Source organism: Triticum urartu, chromosome 7A (genome assembly GCF_056163025.1).
Source record: "Triticum urartu cultivar PI428250 chromosome 7A, HENAU_Tu73, whole genome shotgun sequence".
Taxonomy (NCBI): domain Eukaryota; kingdom Viridiplantae; phylum Streptophyta; class Magnoliopsida; order Poales; family Poaceae; genus Triticum; species Triticum urartu.
The window spans coordinates 4,304,138-4,314,809 of NC_141879.1; positions in this window are offsets into that span (position 1 = coordinate 4,304,138).

Consider the following 10,672-nt stretch of genomic DNA (forward strand, 5'->3'; position numbering starts at 1 on the left):
TAGATATAGAGGTAGGAATTTATTGAACGAACCACACTCCTCCATAGACGTTAGGAGTCCATTGATGAAAAGGGGCCAAGAAAAGCTTGAACCCAAGTCCTACAGCAATGGATATAAGCGCAATTAAAATTCTTGAGGATTTTTAGATAGTGACACGGTCGCCGGTATGTATACTTGACCATTAGTTTTTGTAAGAACATGTTAGTAGGAAACTATAAAATTTGATATATAATTATTATTTATGAAAAATATATTCGCGTTATTTTCACGTTGTCAATCTAAATATCTTTATATCTATTACTAAGCAAAGTTACAAGTGTTTAATTGCACAAGTTTTATAAAATCACCTGTTTACAAACAAACTGAGTATTATTCTTATTTATTATATTTTTGAGTTGGAAAAGCTATCGTCAAAGTCACAGTTGTATAAAAGATAACTAAAGATCCAGGGGCAGAATTCTTGCACATAATTTAAATTCATCTTGATGCCGATACAACAAGTAACCACTCCCCAGGTATATCTTGCCAGCAGGCCGTGAATAAATTAGCGATCAACACTTTCGTTACAGTCACATAATTTGCACTTATCACAACCCACCCAAACCCTTTTTAACAAATTATCTTGTGCCAAAATACTGTTCCTAAACATCCACCAAAGAAACACTTAAATTTTTAAAGGGACTTTCAGGAACCAGGTCTTTCTAAAAGAACAATTAACCTGCAAAGCTTTTGATGTCTAAAAGGGTCCATACCCATCTACCCTTTTCTTTGCTTAAAACTGTTGAGTATATGTGTTATGTGCATATTGTGTATTAAGTCCGCCTCCTAATTCCCTGTATACTTGAGGTCCGTGGCCCACCTTTATACATCATATATACGTACCTATGCACGAAGAGCAATACATCGTGCAATCATAATCTCATACATGGTATCAGTTTCCTAGGTTTCTTTCTCGCTTCCGCCGCCGCCACCCCGCCGCCGCCGCTCGCGCGCCCTCCGTGCCAGCCGCCGCTCCTGCCCGATCGATCCCGCTTCGCATCCAGCCGCTTCACCCATGCCAGCCGCCAGCCGCCCGCGCCCGCTGATGAAGACATGTACCTAGGGTAGGGACACGGACCTGACCGAAGGGTCCTACTCTAGGACACCCCTGGGAGAAATCACCTTTCAATCGACTTGAAAGCATCCCACTCGACAGATTCAACACACTCGACCAAGAAGCTACCACTCGACCAAGAAGCTACCACTCGACCATGAAGCTACCCATTCGACTGCCAGGAGATCTACAGTCACTCCGTAGGCAAACGGTCAGCTGTTAAGTAGTCTTCATGGTCATTACAGCACTTTATTAGAGGCGTTACCAGTAACGCCCCATCTTAAATGTACTTTAAAACCCTGCATTAGTGAGGGCAGGAGGGGGTCGGCGAACTCTATATAAGCCACCCCCCTCTTCAGTAGGAAGGGTTCGCACCCCTGTAATCCATACACGCATAATCCAGTCGACCGCCTCCAGGCTCCGAGACGTAGGGCTATTACTTCCTCCGAGAAGGGCCTGAACTCGTAAACCTCGCGTGTAACAACTTCCCAATAGCTAGGATCTAGCCTCTCCATACTCACCCCCCTACATCACTGTCAGAGTTAGAACCATGACAGTTGGCGCCCACCTTGGGGCAGGAATTTTAGCGCTTAGTTGGAGAAGTTGTGATTTTTCTCGATCCCTTTGATCATGTTTTCTTGCGGAGTTTTGGTGGAGGGCCGCGAGATCCATCTCGGCGCGCTCACCTTCATCGTCGACAACTCCGCCTGGCTTCAGGAGGCACCGCTCGACATCGACGCGCTCCCCGCCCGCGGTGCGACACATTTCCGCGCATGCGTTCGTGGCGTCCTCCTGCGGCAACCGTCGACCCAATATGGGTCGGCCCCCGTATCGTCTCCCCGTCCTGTCTCCCACCAGCGCAAGCGCTCCGGTCGGTCAAGACTTCAGCGGTGGGTGAGGCACGCCGTGGCCCGCCAATCGGCAGCCCTGCAAGTCGCAGCCATCGAGCCCGTCGAATCCCTCTACGGCCTGTTCGACTGGCTCCGTGGAGACTGCATCCGAGTGCGACAGCAGCGATCCAGCGGCTGAGGTTCTGGCGGTCGATGGAACACACAGTCCCCCTGGTTTCCATCGCACTGATGGAGGCGCGGGTGGGGGCGATCCGTCGCATCACCACGACGAGTATCTCCCCGAACCTCTCACGTCATTGCAGCGAGAGGAGCTTCACCGCCGGAACATGGACGCGCTCCGCACTTCTATCGTCGGAGAGACCCCCGAGGCCCGGGCCTTGGAGGACGCGCGTTTGGCCAACTTGGCCGAGCGCACTCGACTGGAGAATCTCCAACGAGCACTCGACGAGCAAGCTTGTCAACGGGCTCCCGAGTCTAGTCGACGCCAGCTCTTCCCGCCGACGCAGGTATATCGAACCCCAGTTCAGAATCTGGCCGCCGCTGCCCGTATAGCAGAATCGATTCAGCCCTCCCAGTCGGAGGTTGGCAGGGGCTTGTTATAGATCAGAGCATTGCTCCGGGCGGCGGGAGACCAGAATTCCGCTGTCTCTCAGTCGCGGAATAGGATCCACAGTCGGTCTGTCGCAACAGATACAGTCGAGTCAGCTCACAGCCCGAGATCACCCCCGAGGCGTGAGGGACGTGGTGGCCAACATGATCAGTACAGGAGGAATGAGCAGTATGATCACCGATTCGACCGTGATGATCGACGTCGAGTGCCAACCCCTCCCCCGAGGAGTGGGTCGTATGCGCCTCGACGGCAAGATGACAGACGCCCTCATAGTGTTGGGCAGAGGATTCCAGTCGACCCCAGAGACCCAGGCTTTGATGCGAGATCCATCCTCGTTCAAGGTTTGGTTGACAGGAACAGAGCTCATCGAGGAGGCCACAACAGAGATGCGCCTGCCAGCAGCAGAGTACGCGCTTCAGGGCCAGAGTGCTTCGGTCGAGCCATCAGAGCCGCAGTGATACCTCCCAATTTCAGGTTGGCGACTGGAATCAGCAAGTTCACCGGTGAATCTAAGACTGACACCTGGCTCGAAGATTACCGAGTGGCTGTACAGATTGGCGGTGGCAATGACGAGGTGGCCATGAAGCATTTGCCTCTCATGTTAGAGGGCTCGGCCAGAGCATGGCTAAATCAGTTGGCACCCAGCAGCATTTACACTTGGGAGGACCTCTCCCGAGTGTTTATCACAACCTTTGAAGGAACATGCAAGCGACCTGCAGGCCTTACAGAGTTACGGTCTTGTGTGCAGAAGCCGAATGAAACTCTGAGGGAATACATCCAGAGGTGGATCACGCTGCATCACTCGGTTGAGAACGTGCCGGACCATCAAGCAGTTTGTGCCTTCAAGGAAGGTGTTAAATACAGAGAGTTGAATCTGAAGTTCGGTCGAACTGGAGAGATGTCTCTGAATCGGATGATGGAGATTGCCACCAAGTATGCTAACGAAGAAGACGAAGATCGACTCCGGAGTGGCAAGCAGAAAGCAGTCGCCCAGGAAACTGGAGGCAATTCCAGTCGGAAGCAGAAGCGGAAGGCCGAGCCAGCCGCTCCTGGGGAGGCCCTGGCCGTAGCCCAGGGAAACTTCAAGGGAAAACCCAAGGGCACCTGGAAGCCCAAAAAAGTCAAGGATCAAGACGGAAATGATGTTTTGGATCTGCCATGTCACATCCACACCAAGAAGGATGAAGAGGGTAATTTTATTTACCCAAAGCATACCACTCGACAGTGCCGACTCCTGATCCAGCAGTTCCAAGGAAAGTAGTCCAAGGATAAGGAAAAAGAGTCGGACAGGGTCGAGGACAAGGAAGACAGCGACGATGGATACCCCCAAGTCAATTCCACCCTGATGATTTTTGCCGATGTCGAGAGCAAAAGTCGACTGAAAGTCATTAACCGAGAGGTGAACATGGTTGCCCCGGCAACACCCAGTTACCTGAAGTGGTCCCAGACTGCCATCACATTCGACCAGTCTGATCACCCGACGCACATTGCCACCCCTGGGAGGCAAGCTTTGGTGGTCGACCCAATTGTTGAAGGCACTCGACTGACTAAAGTCCTGATGGATGGAGGCAGTGGCCTGAACATACTGTATGCTGAAACATTGAAAGGAATGGGCATTCCGATGTCCAGACTCAGCACCAGTAACATGAGTTTCCATGGAGTCATTCCTGGGAAGAAAGCCCAATCACTCGGCCAGATCGCTCTTGATGTGGTTTTCGGTGATTCAAAGAATTACCGCAAGGAAAAGTTGACATTCGAGGTCGTGGACTTCCAAAGTGCTTATCATGCCATTTTGGGCAGGCCAGCTTACGCACGCTTCATGGCCCGGCCATGTTACGTGTACCTCAAACTGAAGATGCCTGGCCCCAAAGGGGTAATCACTGTTACAGGCAATCGGAAGAAGGCAGAAGAATGCTTTCAGAAAGGCTCAAAGATTGCAGATGCTCAGATGGCAGTGGTCAAGCTGCAAGAGTACCAAAAGACTGCCGACCCGAGTGAATTGCTACGGGCCAAGAAGCCCGCTTCAGAGTCAGCTTTTCAGTCGACTGGTGAAACAAAGACAGTCCACATTCACCCGACCGACCCCGATGCTGCCCCGACTCACATCTCAACGACGCTTGACTCCAAATAGGAGGAAGCGCTCATCCAGCTCCTCCGTGAGAACTGGGACATCTTCGCATGGAAACCCTCCGACATGCCTGGAGTTCCCAGGGGGCTGGCTGAGCACCGCCTACGGGTCGACCCAAAATTCAAGCCTGTGAAGGAACATCTTCGACGGTCCGCCGTCCAGAAGAAGCAAGCCATTGGCAAGGAGGTGGCTCGGCTCTTAGCAGCGGAGTTTATCCGAGAGATTTACCACTCCGAGTGGCTCGCCAATGTAGTCATGGTCCGCAAGAAAGACAAGTCACTTCGCATGTGCATAGATTTCAAACATATCAATCGGGCCTGCCCGAAAGACCATTTTCCTCTCCCTCGCATCGACCAAATAGTCGACTCGACTGCGGGGTGCGAGAGATTGTCTTTTCTAGATGCTTATTCCGGGTACCATCAGATCCGTCTATATGGACCCGACGAAATCAAAACAGCTTTCATCACCCCATTCGGATGCTTCTGTTATGTCACCATGCCGTTCGGCCTCAAGAACGCCGGAGCCACGTTCATGAGAATGATTCAGAAGTGTTTACTCACTCAAATCAGTCGGAATGTGGAGGCATACATGGATGATATTGTGGTCAAGTCACGGAAAGGTTCCGACCTGCGAGCTGACCTTGCCGAAACCTTTGCCAACCTCAGGAGGTATGATATCAAGCTCAATCCATCAAAGTGCACATTCGGAGTTCCAGGCGGAAAGTTACTCGGTTTTCTCGTTTCCGAACGAGGGATCGACGCCAATCCTGAGAAAATTGGCACCATACTCCGGATGAAGCGTCCTGTACGCGTGCACGATGTCCAAAAGCTTACAGGCTGCTTGGCCGCTTTAAGTCGATTCATTTCTCGTCTCGGTGAAAAGGCGCTGCCTCTCTACCGACTGATGAAGAAGTCTGACAAGTTCGAGTGGACTCCAGAAGCTGACGCAGCGTTTGCAGAACTCAAAGCTCTGCTCTCCACCCAGCCGGTGCTTGCTGCCCTAATCAGCAAAGAGCCTCTGCTGCTGTACATTGCGGCCACGGGACAAGTTGTCAGTACAGTACTCACGGTCGAGCGGGAAGAAGAAGGAAAGGCCTTCAGAGTTCAGCGCCCAGTCTATTATCTGTCCGAAGTTTTGACCCCTTCAAAACAAAGATACCCTCACTACCAGAAGCTTGTATATGGGATTTACATGACCACGAAGAAGGTTGCACACTACTTCTCTGACCATTCCATTACAGTCGTCAGCGACGCCCCACTGTCAGAGATTCTGCATAACAGAGATGCAACTGGTCGAGTGGCCAAGTGGGCGATCGAACTCCTTCCCTTAGATATCAAGTTTGAAGCAAAGAAGGCTATCAAGTCCCAAGCAATCGCAGATTTCATCGCCGAATGGATTGAGCAGCAACTTCCGACTCAAGTTCACTCGAAGCACTGGACCATGTTTTTCGACGGATCTAAGATGCTGAATGGTTCCGGTGCTGGGGTAGTTCTAGTCTCCCCCCGAGGAGATAAGCTCAGATATGTTCTCCAGATTCACTTCGATTCCTCCAACAATGAAGCAGAGTATGAAGCACTTTTGTATGGGTTGCGCATGGCCATTTCACTCAGCGTCCGTCGCCTCATGGTCTATGGCGACTCAGATTTGGTGGTTAATCAGGTGATGAAGGAGTGGGACGTCAGAAGTCCAGCTATGACTGGTTATTGCAATGCAGTAAGAAAGCTAGAAAAGAAATTCGAGGGGTTAGAGATTCATCACATCCCCCGACTGAAAAACCAAGCAGCTGATGACCTGGCAAATATAGGCTCCAAGCGAGAAGCCATTCCCAGCAATGTGTTTTTAGAGCACATCCGCTCGCCGTCAGTCCAGGAAGATCCTTTCACAGAAGAAGCCCCACAACCAAAAAGTGCCACAGATCCGACTGAAGTCGAAGTTCCTGCTATGGTCGACCTAATCATGGAAGTCTTGGCGATAACTCCCGACTGGACGATACCGTACATCGCGTATATCCTAAGGAAAGAGCTCCCAGAAGACGAGGAAGAGGCTCGACAGATCGTCCGCCGATCTAAGGCCTTCACAGTCATAAAGGGGCAGTTGTATAGAGAAAGCGCGACTGGAATTGGTCAGAAGTGCATAACACCAGAAGAAGGTCGGATAATCCTTGATGATATCCACTCGGGAACCTGTGGCCACCATGCGTCCTCTCGGACCATTGTGGCTAAAGCATACCGAGCAGGATTCTTCTGGCCTAGAGCAAATGAGATGGCAAAAGAGATAGTCGACAAGTGCGGAGGCTGCCAGTTCTACTCCAACATGTCACACAAGCCTGCATCAGCCCTGAAGACCATTCCTCTCGTCTGGCCATTTGCTGTCTGGGGACTGGACATGGTTGGTCCACTGAGAACAGGCAGGAGTGGGTTCACGCATGTGCTTGTGGCAGTCGACAAGTTCACCAAATGGATCGAAGCCAAGCCTATCAAGAACCTCGATGCTGGCACTGCTATCAGTTTCGTCAAAGGACTAACATTCAGATATGGAGTCCCTCATAGCATCATCACCGACAATGGGTCAAACTTCGATTCGGACCAGTTCAGAGCTTTTTGCGCCTCTCAAGGCACACGAGTCGACTACGCGTCGGTCGCGCATCCTCAGTCGAATGGGCAAGCTGAGAGAGCAAATGGTCTGATTCTTAAAGGACTGAAACCTCGGCTGATGCGTGATCTCAAGCACGCGGCAGGTGCTTGGGTCGACGAGCTTCCGTCAGTTCTGTGGGGATTGAGGACCACCCCTAACCGGTCGACTGGAAGAACTCCATTCTTTTTGGTTTATGGAGCCGAAGCGGTTCTGCCAAGTGATCTTCTGCACAACGCGCCCCAAGTCGAGCTTTACACCGAAGATGAAGCAGAACAGGCCCGGCAAGACGCAGTCGACCTCCTCGAAGAAGAGAGGGAGATGGCCATGATCAGATCGACCATTTATCAGCAAGACTTGCGTCGATTCCACGCCCGGAATGTGAAGAGTCGAGCCTTCCAAGAAGGAGATTTGGTCCTCCGAGTGGATCAACAGAAACCACACAAGCTTGCTCCCACTTGGGAAGGTCCCTTCATCATCACCAGAGTCCTCCACAATGGAGCGTATCACCTCTTCAATGTTGATCGGCAGATCGACGAGCCTCGAGCTTGGAACGCGGAACTACTCCGCCCCTTTTACACTTAAGTTCCTTCCCATAAAGATGTAATAAGAGAAACTTCCGCAGTTCATTTTTATCAAGGTCAAGAGTGTTCCAATGATTGTTGTCACTTCTGTTTACATACAAGAACCCCCAGTGGATGACTTAGCCGCGAACCCGTTTCGCCTAAGTTCAAAAAAAATCCTACCGAGTGGAGAGCAAACCTCCCACTCGGGGGCTTAGCTGCAGTCCAGCACTCGCCTAAGTTCTCCTACGAAGAGACTTAGCTGCAGTCAGCACTCGCCTAAGTTTGAAAAATCCTACCGAGTGGAGAGCAAACCTCCCACTCGGAGACTTAGCTGCAGCCCAGAGCTCGCCTAAGTGTGAAACATTTCTCATGTCCCAAGGACGACGAGGGGCAGGTCGACTGCCACCTCCTCCTTCGGAGCTGCACCACAGACACAAAGTTACTTCGAGTGAAGATCACCACAGACACAAAGAGATTCAACGACAAATCAAGTTCAAATAAAGCCTAAAATATCCGAGAGACCTCAGATCGAAGTACTCGAGCCCACAGCTCGGCAGAGTTTAACTGTTACACTTCCACTCGGCATTCCGAGGCAAATTTAAGGCAGAGTTTCACGGATTACAAAATACACTCGGCATCCCGAGGCAAGTTTGTTCATTCCTCAGGAGGAGGAGAACTGGCAGGGGCGACAAACTCATCCAAGTCGATCCCATCTGCGATGCGGGTAGCAGCAACAATAAATGTCTCCATGAAGTCCTGGAAGTTGTGCTTTCTCGTGTTGGCAACTTGGATGGCGGCCAGCTTCTCCTCCCGCGCCTCCTTGCAATGGACGCGGACCAGAGACAGAGCCACGTCGGCACCACACCGAGCTGAAGACTTCTTCCACTCTTGCACTCGGTCAGGGATTCCGTTGAGTTGAGTCATCAGAGACTCGAGATCGTTCTGGAGCATGGACTCTGGCCAAAGCGTCGGGTCGATCCGCGTCATGGCGACCTTCAGTCGAGCCAAATAATCCACGACGCCGTCAACGCGGGATTCCAGTCGGAGCAGGTTCATGGCAGCTTCGTCTTGCACCGGAGAGTTGATTGGATCCAAACCTGTTTCGATCCGCCCGGTCTCCACTTTGAAGTTCTGGCAAAGTTCTGCATGCACGGCCCAAGGATAAGTCAAATTTCATAAAACTGAGTCGACACAAAAGAACCAGTCGGAACTGATTGTGCACCTTCGAGCTTGATGTACAGCTTCTTGGCAAAGCTCCTCAAGTAGCTCTCCAGGTCGTCTCTCCTGCGAGCGACGCTTTCCATCTTCTCGCTCAGAGTGAGGTGCTCCTTCTTCCAACGCGAACACTCCCTGTTGGCTTCCTTCAGAGCGGTCTTCAACTTGGTGTTCTCCCCTTCTAATTGGTCGACCGAAGCCAGCTTCTGCGCGGCCAGAGCAGTCCTGTCATCAGCCTCCTTACGGGCAGCAGCCAAGTCCTGATCCTTCTTCGCCAGAGCTTCTTTAAGTTTTTCTGCAAAAAAAATGACGGTTGAGTCGGAGAAAGCGAAATGATATTCAAGCCTAAAAACCAACCAGTCGACAAAGGTGTCTTACCTGCGGCGCCGTCTCTGACATTCTGCAGCTCTGTCCTGGCCAGCTCCAGATCAAGGTTCATTTGAATTTGCTGCTTCTCCAAGTCAGCCAAGCGGGTTCCAAGATCACAAGATTTCTGAAGTCAAAGAGGAGAAGTTACAATTTCAGTAAAAAGGAAAAAGCAACAAAGGCAGTAAATACTAAGACTACGGTCGACTGCCAGCAGTCCACCATAGTCTCGGGGACTACACCCAGTGGGTGCACTTAGCGTGCCCCCACCGGTTCCTATCCCACTCGGCCGATCCCTGAAGTCGAGTCTAAGACAAGCTGCTTCCGAGCAGTTAAGAGACAATAACAGAGTTTCTAAGACTACAACCGAAGCAAAACATTCGACAGTAGCCTCGGGGGCTACACCCAGTGGGTGCACTCAGCGTGCCCCCACAGTAAAAAAAGAGAGAAAAGACGTCGACTGCCCGCAGTCGACGAGGTTCCATTCGGCACGGCCCGATCAGACAGAGCGAAGAAACTCAACTACGACTCAACTTAAAAAGACTACAGTCGACTGCAAGCAGTCGACCGTAGTCTCGGGGACTACACCTAGTGGGTGCACTTAGCGTGCCCCCACTCGCCCAAGAATTGGCAAACACACCCACTGGGTGTACAAACTTAAAGACCTTCGGAAAAGAGATTCTTCAAAGAACATACCAAAACAGACCAAGTGTTGAAGTCAACTGACCTGGACATTGCTCTGAAGAGCCGAGCTTGCGTCGTAAGCCGCCTGGCAAGCCTCCCGAGCCACTTTTACCTGCTCCATCATGACTCCAGCCTGGCGTACAGCCTCCTTCGCAGCAGCCGCTTGGTCCTCAGGGACGGGGTACGCAGCAAAAAGCGAAGACGGATCTGCAGTCGACGCTGAAGGCTGCACACTCGTCAAAGGAACAGCGAAAGTCACGGAAGCCCGAGTGGGTTCGTCATCATCCCGAACTGCAGCTTCAGGCGCGGGAGTGGATTGCGGAGCCTTGTCAGCCAACACCTTCTTCTTCCTCTTCACCCTTAGTGGTGTGTTGTCGTCGTCGTCCGGGAGGTCGATAACATGAGGAGGAGCTGCAAGGAAAACATTCAATCGACCAACGCTTCAGTCGACTCGTAAGCAGGACGGCAGTAATCGTACCAGGGTTGGAGGTGACAGCGTCCTCCATCTCTTGGTCGTCGTTCCTGGCG